General features: G+C 31.1%; 1 protein-coding gene across 2 annotated transcripts in view; it reads left to right on the forward strand.

Moving 5' to 3' along the window:
- The first annotated feature begins 2,698 nt into the window (after positions 1-2,698).
- Positions 2,699-15,581, forward strand: part of itprid2 (ITPR interacting domain containing 2) — a 117,133-nt gene continuing 104,250 nt past the window's right edge. For both annotated transcript variants that reach the window (XM_087268381.1, XM_087268382.1), the window contains exon 1: positions 2,699-2,795. The gene's annotated coding sequence lies outside the window, so the exon portion shown is untranslated. The remainder of the gene's footprint in view (positions 2,796-15,581) is intronic.

A 15,581-nucleotide genomic window follows, 5' to 3' on the forward strand; every position in this document is an offset into this window, starting at 1 on the left:
TCAACTCTACAACATGGGGTTTAATACCTCAATTTGCTTAACTGTTACTTTGTTGAAGCTTCCAGAGCAGGGGTCACCAACCCTGTTCCTGGAGAGCTACCTTCCTGCACATTTCAGTTGCAACCCTGACCAAACACACCTGTTTGTAATTATCAAGTGCTGCTTTAGGTACTAATAATTGGTTCAGGTGTGTTTGATCAGGGTTGGGACTGAATTCTGCAGGAAGGTAGCTCTCCAGGAACAGGGTTGGTGACCCCTGTTCCAGAGCAATACATAACAAATGACCACTAGTTGTCGCTGTAGAGACGGAATTTAAAATGTTTTGAAGCTTCATTACATTTGCTTCGACTGTTTCAGTGTTTTATGAAGCCTCGTTGCATGGTGATATGGCTATGGCTGTTGATTCAGCTCATTTTAAATAAGTAGTTTAAACAAGTAGGGTAGCAAAAATCTTTATTGAACGCTGTTGCAAATGAGCTGCACTATTTTTTTGCAGTTGCAGTTTATTTCATACATTGACCATCATGCCATATAGCAAATAGGATAAACTTGTGGTTTTACAGTCTTATGGTTAGATGTCTATCACAGCTGCTTCGTCACAGATGGATCATACGGTTAACCACTTCCTTGCTTCGCTGTGATCTCATTTCCTTACCAGCTTATCATTAAGCTACAGTAAATAAAAGTGTCATTTTCTTCCTCAAATGAGATCTTTACTTTGTACTTTATCATTGGGAATATCTTATAAGCTGTGCATTAACTAAACAGCTGAGACTTTGGTTATTTTTGTTGACTTGGCCATTACAATAAAGTGAATGCAATGTTTGATTTTATATAAGTCATTGTTATGCCCTAACCATAGAATAAGGAGATTTAAGTCCTTTTCCTCACTAAAAAACAAGGCTTATTTTATTGTCACACATTCATGTTCCCTCACAGATTTCAAAGGAAAGCCTTAGTTGCAGAAGGCATGCATAAGAAAACATCAGTGCTGAAGTTGTCAGGAAATATATTGATACTATAGATGTGCGACTGTAAATGTGGGAAAGGTGAATATAACATAATACTAAAGTTAAAAGTAGATAAAAACAGTTCAAAATAACTCTATATGTTGTTCTCAAAGCAACCGTGTGTATGTAAATTATGAAATAAAGTCATGTTTTAGAATGATATATTTTAAATATTTGTATATAGTTTACGAGACCCCCCTATTTTCCCTAAATTTCTGTTTAACGAAGAGCAGATTTTTTTCAATACATTTCTAAACATAATAATAACTAATTACTAATAACTGATTTATTTTATCTTTGCCATGATGACAGTAAATAATATTTTACTAGATATTTTTCAAGACACTTCTATACAGCTTAACATGACATTTAAAGGCTTAACTAGGTTAATTGGGTTAACTAGGCAGGTTAGAATAATAAGGCAAGTTATTGCATAAGGATGGTTTGCCCTGTAGACAGTCGGGAAAAAAAACAGTTTAAAGGGGCTAATAATTGTGTCCTTAAAATAGTGTTTAAAAAATTTAAAACTGCTTTTATTCTACACAAAACAAAACAAATAAGACTTCCTCCAGAAGAAAAAATATTATCAGACATACTGTGAAAATTTCCTTGCTCTATTAAACATCATTTTGGGAAATATTTAAAAAATAAAAAAATAAAAAATCAAACGGGGGCTAATAATTCTGACTTCAACTATTTTAAAAATATATGATTTTGTTTATATTTTTTCTATGTAATATAATTGCTTTTAGTTTTAGTCTGTAAATATATGACATTTTTTCAAATTTTGATTTATTAATTTGGTATATAGAATGAAAAATTGTCATGTTTTTATTTATTTTACACGATTTTATTTATTCATTTCAACACGATAACAATGGTATTTTCTTCAGACTAAACATATTTTATAAAATAATTTTTTAATCACAGCAAATTAAAACATTAGTTATGCTTGCTGACATGTTGTCATTAGTAAAATGTATTTATTATTATTAAAGTTTATTTTGCCAGTTTTCTACATGAGAAAAATATGATTGAAGCATAATTCAGAAACAAATTAAATAAATAATATTATAATATTTAAAATATTTCTTTTAGTTTGTAAACTATCTGTAAACTACGGCGTTCCTTTCAATTTTAACATAACAATCTTGTCATGTTTTCAAATGTTTACCAATGTTCTTTACTTCAGATTAAAAGAAATAATAAATAAAATAACCCTGATTTATAATCACAATCAAATCACGTGCTCCTCTCGAGATTAGTTTGTGAAAATTCACTTAAAATAAGATTTTATTATTATTAAAGTAATTTTAAATTTTAAATAAATAGAAACAACAATAATGCGTATTTAGATCAAGAATCATTTAAAGACAACACTATCTATCTATCTATCTATCTATCTATCTATCTATCTATCTATCTATCTATCTATCTATCTATCTATCTATCTATCTATCTATCTATCTATCTGTCTGTCTGTCTGTCTGTCTGTCTGTCTGTCTGTTGTAACTGTAATAACTGTACTGTATTTTTGGTTTTGATCTATAGTTTTAAAGTCATTGGTTTGGATGAGGTAGGGATGGTGTACTGCTTATCTTCTTCCAGCAGGTTTCAGGCCAGGCGTATTTTTGGGCTTCGTCTCGCCCATCTCGATACTTTTTTCCGGAAGCGGAAGCGTTGCACTTGAAGTTTTGGAATAGTTTTGGCAGATGATTCAGTGCACAGATACTTCTATATCAGCGCGCGATCATCATCATCATCATCACGTCCAGTCGAGACATGGTAAGTTTGGCTTTTCAGCTTTTTTTTTTTTGCTTTGTTTTATCTTCTGCTACAGTTACTTTCGCTGTTTGTTTTCTAATCTCGCGATGGGCTGAAGCTGTTTTACGCGGAGATGCTCACTGAAATACTGTTCGTGCTGATTTAAATGCGCAACAGCCTATGGTGTTTTTAAGCACGCGCTCATTTCTCAAGTGTATTTACAGAGTCTAATAGAGTTGTTTAGCATGCGCGCGTGATTGAGAGAGTAAATTAGTATTTATATTTTGTAAAAGGTAAAGTGAAGAGAACTTTTACGCGGTGATGGATGATCCTCTGGACTATGTAACAAAGTTTTGCAACTAATCGGATGACTTTAATATGACAAACTGATGATGTGTCTGATTACTAATGATGATGATGGTTATGATAATTGTGCCATGGCCATGTCACCTGCTGTTTGTGCCTGGAAAGCGATCAAATGTGAAGTTTATAGCCTCATTAAAAAGCCTTAGTGATGTGCTTGAACTTTAGTGATGTTCATTGGAATGATAATAACACTGATAGTATCCCAGTCTTTGAATTCTTGATGCATTACTAATCAAGCGAGCGGAATAAAAGAAAGCATGAAGAGCTTAATTCAGCGCCACCCAAAGCTCTCATCTGAAGTGGAAGAAGTGTTTAAAGGCCTTTGTGTTTTCTTGATCACTTAAGATGACACTTATATCCGAAAAGAAATGTCTGACTGGAGATTTTGCTGTAGTTTAATTGTGTTCTCAACCTGAACACTTGTCGTCGGAGCACCTAGCGTCTGTCATATGGGCAAAGCCAAATCAGTTGTAGTAAAATGGTAAAAATAACTATATAGTCTTACAAGATGTCTATAAAAGGGCTTGATGCAAATTATGTGCAAACAAACATGCACAAAACTACTATAATGACATCTACTACGTCGGAGAGTTTGTGTAAATCTTATGCAAGTGTGCTGATGGCTATACAACTATATGGACTTTTAAGGTAAGCAGCTAGCCTAGCAAGCAGCCAGTTCTATTCTGAGAGGATAAATAACAAAGCTTTATTATTATTTTATTAAATTTATTTCTACATATCTAATGCACATCAGTTATGGTTATCTCTGTCAGTTCCTATTAAGTGTAGCTGCTTCATATTTGATACAGAGTAGAGTACATTACAGTACATAGCCTGATTGTTGTTTAACCATATATGAGCAGTTCCATGCAAATGTCAACCTTGCCATGAAAAAAAAAGTTTTCGCCAAAATACCGAAATTGTTTCTACGTTTTGTGTGTGTGTGTGTGTGTGTGTGTGTGTGTGTGTGTGTGTGTGTGTGTGTGTGTGTGTGTGTAAGCAAGTATTTTACATGCTCAAAAGTATCTCTGTCAATGTTTTTAAACAATTTTTTTGATTTATCAGTCACACAAGTGGCAAATTTACATCGGTCATATCTATAACGGAGAGATGTCTCATCCTTAATGAAATTATTTTCTCATAAATGCAAAAATATGAAATCAAATAAATTATTTTTTGTTCTATAGAGAGCCAACACTCATCCTGTTGATATGCATTATTTATTTATTTATTTATTTTTGAGGTTGTGCTGTTTAATTCACAGAATTTCTACAAAGTATGCAGACTTGAAGACTTTTTTGTTCACGTTCACAACGCATGTATATTTCCCTCATTTAAAGTACAAAACATGTTTACAGATTGATAATTTTCTGATCCCATAACTCTGTTCAGTTGTTCTGGAAAATATAAACATATATGTCAATATAATGTTAACGTATACTTTCTATGTGCATTTTTGTTTGAGTTTTAACTGCAGATATCACATCCATTATGCTGGAATTGCTCATAAACCTATTTCTTTCTGTTTTAACCAAACTGTAATGTTTCAGGCGTTTGATCTCGCATTTATGTATGATATGTTGTATAACTCTGAGTTATGTAACTGAAGTGAAAGCACAGACGCTCTTTATCATGAGTTAATATGGATTAGTTTAATTGTTATAAACTAATTGTTGGATTAACCATGGATCTGTATGGTTTCTTTTAAAGTAATAGTTTAATGTGGCATGGATGGATTTAAATCATTTAAACTACCAGTAAAGACATTTGTCATGTTAAACATTTAAAATTATGATAAAAAAATATTTCTATACATCTAAAATATTTATTAGCATAATTTGATGACTGTAAGTGATCTCTGAATGATCATGTGACACTGAAGACTGAAATCATAATGAAAATTCAGATTTAAATAATGGGAATTGTAGTTTAAAATACATATCTACATAATATGAAGAGTTGAGATGCAAAAACCTCTAAATGCCATTTAATATTTACTTTTAAAATTAGCATTTTTCTCAGACTCCTGTGTGTATGTAGTTTTACTTTTATGATGATGAAAATGTTTTTTTCATCGCCTTAACAGTGAAACAACTGAACATAAACAAATAGGCTGAAAAAAAATGCTTATTTTAGGATAAAATTTTAGACTGCATTTAGAGTTTTTTTGCATCTGAACTCTTCATATAGATAATATTGGATATTTATTTGAAATTGTAATAATATTTCATAATATTCCATTTGAAAATAGAAATAAAATGCAGTTAAAAAAAATGCAACACAAAATTTATCAAACTCGGAAGCCCTACAAATGTTCTCAGCATCAGTAATAATGAGAAATGTTTCTGAAGCAGCAAATCAGTAAATTAGAATAATGCTAAAAAATCAGCTTTGAGTCACAGGATTAAATAATATTTTAAATTATATAAAAAATAGCTTTTTAAAATTGTATTAATGTTTAATAATATTCACATTTTTTCAAGTTTACTGTATTTTTCACAAAATAAATGTAGTTTAAAATGCATAAGTAGATAATATAGAAAATAATTGATATTTATCTTAAATTGTAATAATATTTCATAATATTCCTTTTGAAATTATAATCTAGTAAATAAATCGCAACATAAACTTTCTGTTCATCAAGTTTGTAAATCCCACAAATGTTTTCAGCAATAATAATAATAATAATAATAATAATAATTTTTATTAAGCAGCAAATCGGTATGTTAGAAAAATGCTGAAAAATCAGCTTTGAGTCGAGGTAATTTTAAATGATTTAAAAATGTATTTAAAAATAGCTTTTTAATATTGTATTTATGTTTAATACTATTCAAATGTTTACTTTTTTGATTTAATAAATGTAGTTTAAAATACATATGTAAATAATATAGAAAATAATAGATATTTATTTTAAGTATTAATATTTTATAATCCATTTGAAAATGTACTTGAATAAATGAAACTATAGTAAATAAATATTAACAAACTTTTGCTGTTTGTAGGCCACACATGTTTTCAGTGTGAAATAAGAAATGTTCTTATAAAGAATTCAATAAAATGAATCGTCAGTTACAAACAGTACAATCAAGACTAAGCAGTAATATTTTACATTTGAATATTTAATTACTGTTTACCTGAATACAGTTTGACCCCTCTGAAAACAAAAAACGCTGTTTATTTAAATGCTATCTTTTTCTCTTTTTTTAAATGCTATTGAATATATTTATGTTTGTCCATAGTGTCTTATATTTAATGCATATTTACTCCTCTACAGAATCATCCCAATCAAAATGATAAATTCTTTCCAGATAGTTATTCAACAAATCTAATGAAATTGTATTCCTATATATATTGCAGGAAAAAAAAAATTGCAGTGTTAGATTTTACCAATATCATGCAGCCCTATTTGTAACGATAGGAATTTTTGCTTGGGCGGCAAATCTATGGTGGCCGAGAGAACTTAATGTGCTGCAATTTTAAGAAAGCTCATGCAATTAAAAAACACCAGCAAATAAATAAATAAACAATCTTCATCAATTTGACAGCACACGTGTTGCAAATTCTCACAACACAAACAACTGAAGAAACGCGCAGCAAATTAGTCACGACACAAACAACTGAAGAAACGCGCTGCAAGTTACTCACTACACTTACAAATATCCACATAACACAATGGAAATGTTTCAAGGGGACCCAAAAACATGACAGACCCTGCTGAGATATGGATTTGTTAATATGTCATGTAGTCAGGATATTAAAATAAATGAAAAACAACTCCCCTTTCAAAGATCACCAATCACTTTACTGAGCAACAGTCACGGCATAATAGATATGTTAGAATGATGCAGAAAAATCAGAGTAACGGGATTAAATGACATTCTAAAATGCATTTAAGGACAACTAGGGGAAAAAAAATTATATATATATGTATATATATATATATATATATATATATATATATATATATATATATATATATATATATATATATATAAATAAATAATTAATGATTACTAATATTCAAATGTTTACTGTAATTTTTACAAAATAATTGTATCCTTGGTGAGCAAAAAAACAAAAAAAAAATTTTATTTGTATTAAATCTGCCCATTATCTCTCAGACCACATGACATCTTTCAAGGACCATTATTGCTTCACTGACAGCAGTTTGAAAATCCGTCTTTTAGCCAGATCTGAGGTTTTAGTGCTCTTATCCGTTGTCACGATTCCTAGTTTAGTCTAGTGGCTCTCGAGTCTCCTTAAAAGTTCATTCCCCGCTGTCATGTTCGTGACTTTCTCAGTTTTATGTGAAAATTGAAAGTAGAACCGTCTCTGTTCTGTGCAAACATAAAAGTACTGTCTTCTGGGTGTCTTCAGATAACATTGGTCAGGTGTAAACACAGCTGACGTGTGTGTGTTTGTGTGTGTGTATGTGTGTGTTTGAGCAAATGAGAGCTCTGCTGTGTATTTGCAGAGATAACAGGGTTGAATCCGTACGTTGTCGCATGATTTACTGCATTCCTGCCATAGAAAGAGACCTTGTAAACACATTTTTAAAGGAAGGTTTCACCCAAAATGGAAACCAAATCCTTCATCAACCTCTTTAAATACATTTGTGCTAAAAATAGTCTGAAATTCAAGCCATTGTTGCCTGCAAGAGTTCTCAAATCTCATTATAGTTGCTTCAATTCGAAACTTCTGCATTGCAACCTGTAACATTTTCCATTTCATCAAACAAGTAGTGGAAAAGTAAGCCGAGTTTGTGTGTTAACAGGTTTCAGGTTGCCTTTCGTGGAAAATATGTCATGCTAACTAAACAAAAGGTGTGGTTCTGTTGTCTTAGTGCAGTACTGTTATTTACAATAGGAAGTTGTAATATGTTAAAGTGAACCATTTCCATTGATGATATTGTAGGTCACTGCATCTGTGTATTGCATTTCCTTCCCATGTCTAGATGCGATCTTGATAAGCCTGGCTTGATGCCTGCTGTTTCAGATCCAAGGTACAGTTTTCAGATGGAATATTCCCATGTTAGACATGCAAAACAGTTGGTGACAATGACCGCTGATGGTGTTGTTACACTATAAGATTGGAAATCTATAACACTAAAGCAACATGTAGTTCAAAGTTTTAGGTGTGTTTTTTTCTTCTTTTTTTTGTAACTGCTAATATATTTTATTTTAGGACACATTTAAAATATTTTGGAAGAGTAAACTTGTCAGGCTAAATAATTAAAATAAATCATTGACTTCTATCTTTATTGGTTTCAAAAACACAGATTTCTTTACAACTTGAAAAGCAACTTTGGGTATCTTTTTTTTATTTTATTTTATTTTTTTATTTTACTTTGGATAAAGTATCTATAGCATGCTTGCTTGGATGTTAATGTATATGAGATTTGTTAAATTACAGAAATTTATCATAAAATGACTGATGTTAAATTTATAGAAATTTACCGTAAACTAACAGACATTAAATTAAAGAAATTTACCATAGAATAACAAATGTTAAATTATAGAAATTTACAGTAAAATAACAGATGTTAAATTATAGAAATTTACCGTAAAATAACAGATGTTAAATTATAGAAATTTAAAGTAAAATAACAGATGTTAAATTATAGAAATTTACCGTAAACTAACAGAGGTTGAATTACAGAAATTTATTGTAAAATAACAGATGTTAAATTATAGAAATTTACAGTAAACTAACAGATGTTAAATTATAGAAGTTTACAGTAAAATAACAGATGTTAAATTACAGAAATCTGTCGTAAAATAACAGTTGTTGAATTATAGAAATTTACCGTAAACTAACAGATTTTAAATTGCAGAAATTTACCATAAAATAACATGTTAAATTACAGAAATATGTCATAAAATAACAGATGTTAAATTATAGAAATTTATCGTAAAATAACAGATGTTAAATAAATTAATTTATTGTAAAATAACAGGCGTTACATTACAGAAATTTACTGGAAATTTAAGTTTAATTATATTTCTGTCATTTAACATCTGTTATTTTACGGTAAATTTCTGTAATTTAACGCTTCTATTGTACAGGATTTTTTTTCCAGCACCCCAGCTACCGCAAAAAAAAAAAAACTTAAAATAACAGAATTTTTTTCACAGTAGTGGTGTAGCAAAACTTTAACCATCAAATGCCTAGTTTACTTCTTGAAAGACAATTATTATACAAATAGCTTAAAGGGACAGTTCACCCAAAAGTGAAAATAGTTACTCACCCTCAAGTGGTTCCACACCTTTATGAGTTTCCTTTGTCTGTTCAACATGATTTTGAAAAATGTTAGAAACCTCTATCCAGTGTTGGGGAAAGATACATTTGAAAGTAATGCATTACAACATTGAGTTACTCCCCAAAAAAGTAACTAGTTGCGTTACTTAGTTACATTTTATGGAAAGTAATGTGTTTGTGTTATGTTACTTTTGAGTTTCATACCTGCATGAGGCTTGATCTCTTTCAGAGCTTGCAGGGTAATTTTCTTCTTCTTTATTTATTTATTTATTTATTTATTTTTAAATAGAGGAGCTCTGCATTTAACAACACACTGTGTAATCTACACCACCATTACCTTTGAAAAACTAATAAAACAAATTAGTATAATGTTACCTTCGGAGAACTTCCCAACACTTTAATGTTGTTTATACAGATTAAAGAAAGTTGAAGACAATGTGTTTGCTAATTTTTGTATTTTTGTCTTATTAGTTCAGTAAAATCACTGTTGATTGAGACAATCCCCTTTTCTTCCATGTGTTAAAAGTAATGAGAATACTTCTATCACAGAAATCTAAGGCTTTGCCTTCTTGGTTTTCCTCTGTTCCCGTGGAGAGCTCATTGAGTGTGATTCAGTATGATAGTGTACGCCAGGTCATGTAGTATATCTTTTATTTTATTATTAACTACACAATAGAGCTGCACAATTAATCGTAAAAAGATTGCAATCTCAATTCGACCCCCTAGACGATCTCAAGCCAGCATTTCTATGATTCTGTCAATCATGATTTCAAGTTTAGGAGAGAAGCAATGGTGGCCGCACAAGTCTTCACATTCTTTTACGTACGTGTTTCAGCAACGTGGACACCTCCAAATGGTGTTGGAAAAAGTCACATGCTTATTTATAAGATATAAGTTTTCTCATTTTAATGCAGCCCTTCAGTTTTTCCCAAATGGCTTGTTTTTTTTTTTTTTTCTGGCCAGTGCCTGAAAACAAAGCAGAAAAGGTTGTGTGTGTGGTGAATGTGAATGGTTATCGGTGGCTTTGTCCTCAGGAAATGAGTTCAGCAAGGGGCCTGAAAACAGACCCGGCTTATTGAAACCTCAAGAGAAAAGCTTCAAAGACACATGAGGGAAATGACACTGTTGTGTTGCGCAGTCTACTGTACATACTACATTAGCTGCTCAGTATTTGTTTGTAAGATTACAGTTTATAATAATTGCTTAATTTCTTTTTTTTTTCTTTCTTTTTTTTTGATGTATTTATAGTTTTTTTTAAATCTGGAATCTGGGTCAGGACATTTTGAAGGTCAACCAGTAGGTTGTGAAAATTGATTTGCTACATGCTACTGCTAATAAAATTCAGAAGGAGGAATGCTTTTGTTGGTTTTTGCTGTCAATTATTAAATGCATACACAAGGCCATTAAAATGTATTGGATTTTTGTGCTTTTGTGAAGCAAGGATGGATTAACCTGTTTAAAAAGAAAGTTAATATGTCAAAAATCGAGACTTAATTCCCTAGGCCAGCCTATCCATATAATGCATAATAACAGCTTTAAACTCTTTATTACCTTAAAGTTTTGTATTTAGATCGTTGTACACGTGTATGCATATGTCTCCCATTTATTTATGTACTCATTTTATTAGTTTATTTTTTATATAGTGCATCTCTGTCGTCATAACTGGTTGTTATTGTTACCGTTACTGTTTGTAAAATGTCTAAATTTAAATAAATCATGAAAAAAGATAAAAGAAATACATGCGTTTACAAATCACTTTAGTAATGTTTTTAAAAAGTCAGAATTTCATCACATAAACAGAATGTATACGAATGTATAAAGGTATACGAAAACAAAAAATGCAATATATGGTGGTTTTAATTGCAATATACAGTATTTTGGAATTTGTTTGTTCATTCATTGATTTTCCTTAGTCTTAGTCCTTTATTTATCAGGGGTCGCCACAGAGTAATGAACCGAAATAAGTTTTATGCAGCGGATGCCCTTCCAGCCCCAACCCAATACTAGAAAACATCCATACACTCATTCACACACTCATACACTGACCAAATTATTTCATCTAATTCACCTATACCGAATGTCTTAGGACTGTGCATGGGGGAAACCAGAGCACCCAGAGAAAACCCCTGCAAACACGTGGAGACCAAACTCCACACAGTTATGACAACTGGCCTTGCCAGGACTCAAACCAGCGACCTTCTTGCTTTGAAGGCGACAGTGCTAACCACTGAGCCACTGTGCTGCCTGGTATTTGTTTAAAAAAAAAAAACATAAATCTTAAACAAAATGTCAATGTTGTCTATTTTTAGTACCATAGTATAAAATGACCTCAAAGCACTTCAGTTTTTTGTTTAGATGACTTTAGTTTCCTGAATGGTGTTTTTGAAAAATAGAACTAGTTTACCTGGTTTCTAAAGCATTTAGCCCCTAGGCTGAAAGCAAAACAGAGCATGTTATACATTCTTTAGTGTGAGAAAAACAGAGTAATGCACATTTTGTCTGAACTATTGCATTTATAAAATGTAAGCATTCACACACAGAAAAAAAAATCATCTACTCATTCAACGTCATTCAAAAACCAGATGATTCAAGATTTCTGTGGAACACAAAAGATTGGGAAAATATTTTCTCACCCAAACAATCAAAGTCTACGAGATACTAATTAGTCATACGCAGATATTCAATCAGTCACAATTTCGAACATGTACAACATTGCTATTAGGGCTCCACAATATATTCAGCATCGATATCGCAATGTGATCACTCGCGATAGTCACATCGCGAACATATGCAATATAATTATTATTATTTCGCAAGTCTTTTTTGTGATCATACCGTTTTACGAATGAATATCATTTCAATTCTTAATAAAACGAAGACTATGCAGTATTTGATTTAACATTTTATTATTCAACTATACCTGAATACAGGTCGACTCATCAGAAACTCAAACGATGTTTATTTAAATGGTATCTTTTTCTTTATTGAATTTATCTACGCTTGTTATGCACATGTGCTCTTCTACAAAAACATCCCAATCAATCTAAAACGATCAGTTCTTTTCAAATAGTTATGCAATACATCTGATTCAATTCATTATTCAATTCGTCTAGAAATTATTAATATCACAATGCTTGTCTTAGAATAAAAAATGTCCAATTTCATGCAATAACTGCTATTGTGGGCTCTTTAAAATACAGTGAATAAATAGTTATTATTTAAACTTTTAGCGTGCCCTTTAAGAATATTGTTGAGAAATTGAGATTGTTGTCTTGTAAGTGGTTGTTCATCTCAGCAGCTTTTTTTTGTGACCTCTGACTGTGTGAGGGTTTTAAAAGCAGTCAGGCCTAAAAAAATTGTACTGTTTGACGAATAAATAGCGATTTAATTGGTAATAAAATGAAGATGCAGTATTTGATTATACATTTGATCATTCAATTATTGTATACCTGAATACAGTTAAAAAAAAACAATCAAACGCTGTTTATTTTATCTTTTTCTTTATTGAATTTATTTACGCTTGTAGATTGTTTCTTACATTTTATACCAATGTACTCCTCTACAGAATCATCCCAATCAATCTAAAATGATCAGTTCTTTTCAAACAGTGATTTAATTCATCATTCGATTCATCTATTCAAATTATTTATATCGCCATACGTGTCTTAGAATAAAAAAAATCCAGTAACATGCAATAATTGATATTGTGGGCTCTTCAAAAACTGTGAATTATTACTTATTTAAGCTTTTAGAGTGCCCTTTAAGAATATTGTTGAGAATTTGAGATTGTTGTCTTGTAAGTTGTTGTTCATCTCAGCAGCTTTTTTTTTTTGTGACCTGTGGCTGTGTGAGGGTTTTAAAAGCAGTCAGGCCTAAAAAAAACTGTACTGTTTGACGAATAAATATATGCAGTATTTGATTCTACATTTAATTTTTCAATTATTGTATACCTGAAAACAGATCAACTCATAAAAAAAACAATCAAACGCTGTTTATTTAATTGCTATCTTTTTCTTTATTGATTGCATCTACGCTTGAAGATTGTTTCTTATTTTATGCGTATGCACTCCTCTACAGAATCATCCCAATCAATCAATCTAAAATGACTAGTACTTCCCAAATAGTTATTTAACTCGTCTAGTGAAATTATTTATATCGCAATACATGTCACAGAATAAACAAATATTAGAATGTTAGATTTTTCCAACATCATGCAATACCTTATTGCTATCTTCAAAATACAGTGAAAAAATACTTATTCACTTAATGGATTTAGTTTCTGACATAAACATTTCCTCATATTTATCTAGCTAATTATCTATGACTATTTATAGGCCTATTGTTTGTTAACACTGTACAATAAGCCTCCGATTATTATCATCAGTCAATTAAACTAATGAAACCACACCGTGAAAACCACAAAAGCTTTTATTAATCATAAGTGATGTTTATAATGCCCAATAACACATTCTATGCATATAATGTGTTCAGTTTATACACGTGTATTACCAACTATGCAGTACAGTTGTTTTTATATATCTTGTGTGAACAGGATAATTGTTGTTGTCTATAATGCAAAACACGTTAGAGCACCATATGATTTCTAAATATACCCTAAAGAAGATCAAGGAATAGTTCACCCAAAAATTTAATTTACTCTCCTTAAAATTAAGTAAATGAACTGTGCATAAAAAAAATCAAGTTGACTTGACAGTTCCAAGTTGGCCTGTCACAATAATCGATATATCAACTTAACAAACATCACATGGACATGGACCTCCATCGTTTTTTGTTACGCAATATATATCACCCATATATATATATATATATATATATATATATATATATATATATATATATATATATATATATATATATATATATATATATATATATATATATATATATATATAACAGTTATAGCAACATTTTATCTGATTTTGCAAAATCTCCATCTCTGAGGTGTCAGTGTCAGTATGGTTAAAAAACACTGTAGTATTTACTATAAATTACTTTAGTATGTTTTCATGTCAACTGAAAATAGATCTGTTAGCAGATATCGTTGCCTCGGTTACTTTTTACCTACTTTTTTGTAAACATTTATTATTATTTTTTTAGGATATGTCTTTTCACATTCTGATTCCAATGCGTGATTAATAAATTGCTGAAATGACTGTAATTAAATGAAATATTCTTAAGAATATAATATTATATATATGTGGTGATATTACAATATATTGTCATTCTGGCATTATATAATGAGTTGCATTAAATGGTCTTAAAATGACAATAATATTGTTTATCATATCATACAACAAAAAACAAATATTGTGACAGGCCTAGTTCTAGGTTACAATGGGTTCAAAAACACTTTAAAAGTGAAAGAAACATACCCTGAGAAGTTAAAGGATTAGTTCACCTAAAAGTGAAATTTACTCTCCTTAAAATTAAAATAAGTTGACTTGGGCCATGAAACCCTCTCGTTTCAGCAGGGTGTTTTCACACCTCTACTTTGGAAAAAGTCAGAAAAGTGGGCGTGTCCAGCTCTGTTTAGGTGGGAGTGTTGGAGGAAGAAAAGAGGCTTGGTGTGGGAGTGTCTATTTTGGCGCGCTGAATTTCAGAGTCAAAACACACAACCACAGCGGACAAAGTGACTGTGTTTACATGGACATCTGTAGTCGAATTATTTGCCAAATTATTAAATGGTGGACTTTAACTGCAGTTTGGCTCTTTCATTCAGGGAATTCATTCATGTCCCTCGCGACAAACGTGATATTTGATTTGAGGAACTGCTGTAAGCGTGTATTTTTCATGCAATGTTTGATACCGCACGGCGAATGAGAGAAAAAATAAAACTCAGCATTTCCCGGAAACTTAGATGCACACGGCAGGTAGTGTCAGAAGGCCGCGTGTGTTATTCCGGTCACAAAATCCAACACGAGGTTATAGTTTGGTTGTAGTGCTAACTTGTTTACACTCAGTGCAATAGTTTGTTTGATACCAATAAAATACGAACTGAATAAACAAAGAGCACTGGTCGGTCATTTACCAAATCTGTAGAGACAGGACAATCCACAGCAACTAGAGCCGCGTCTTTATTTAGAGGAGACTACAAGCGAATCCGGATCTCAGCGTTTTTAGATGAGAACAGCTCTCAGGTAAACAATAATCCTCCTTAGACAC

The sequence above is a fragment of the Danio rerio genome, chromosome 9 (genome assembly GCF_052040795.2).
Source record: "Danio rerio strain M-AB ecotype USA chromosome 9, GRCz13ab, whole genome shotgun sequence".
Classification (NCBI taxonomy): domain Eukaryota; kingdom Metazoa; phylum Chordata; class Actinopteri; order Cypriniformes; family Danionidae; genus Danio; species Danio rerio.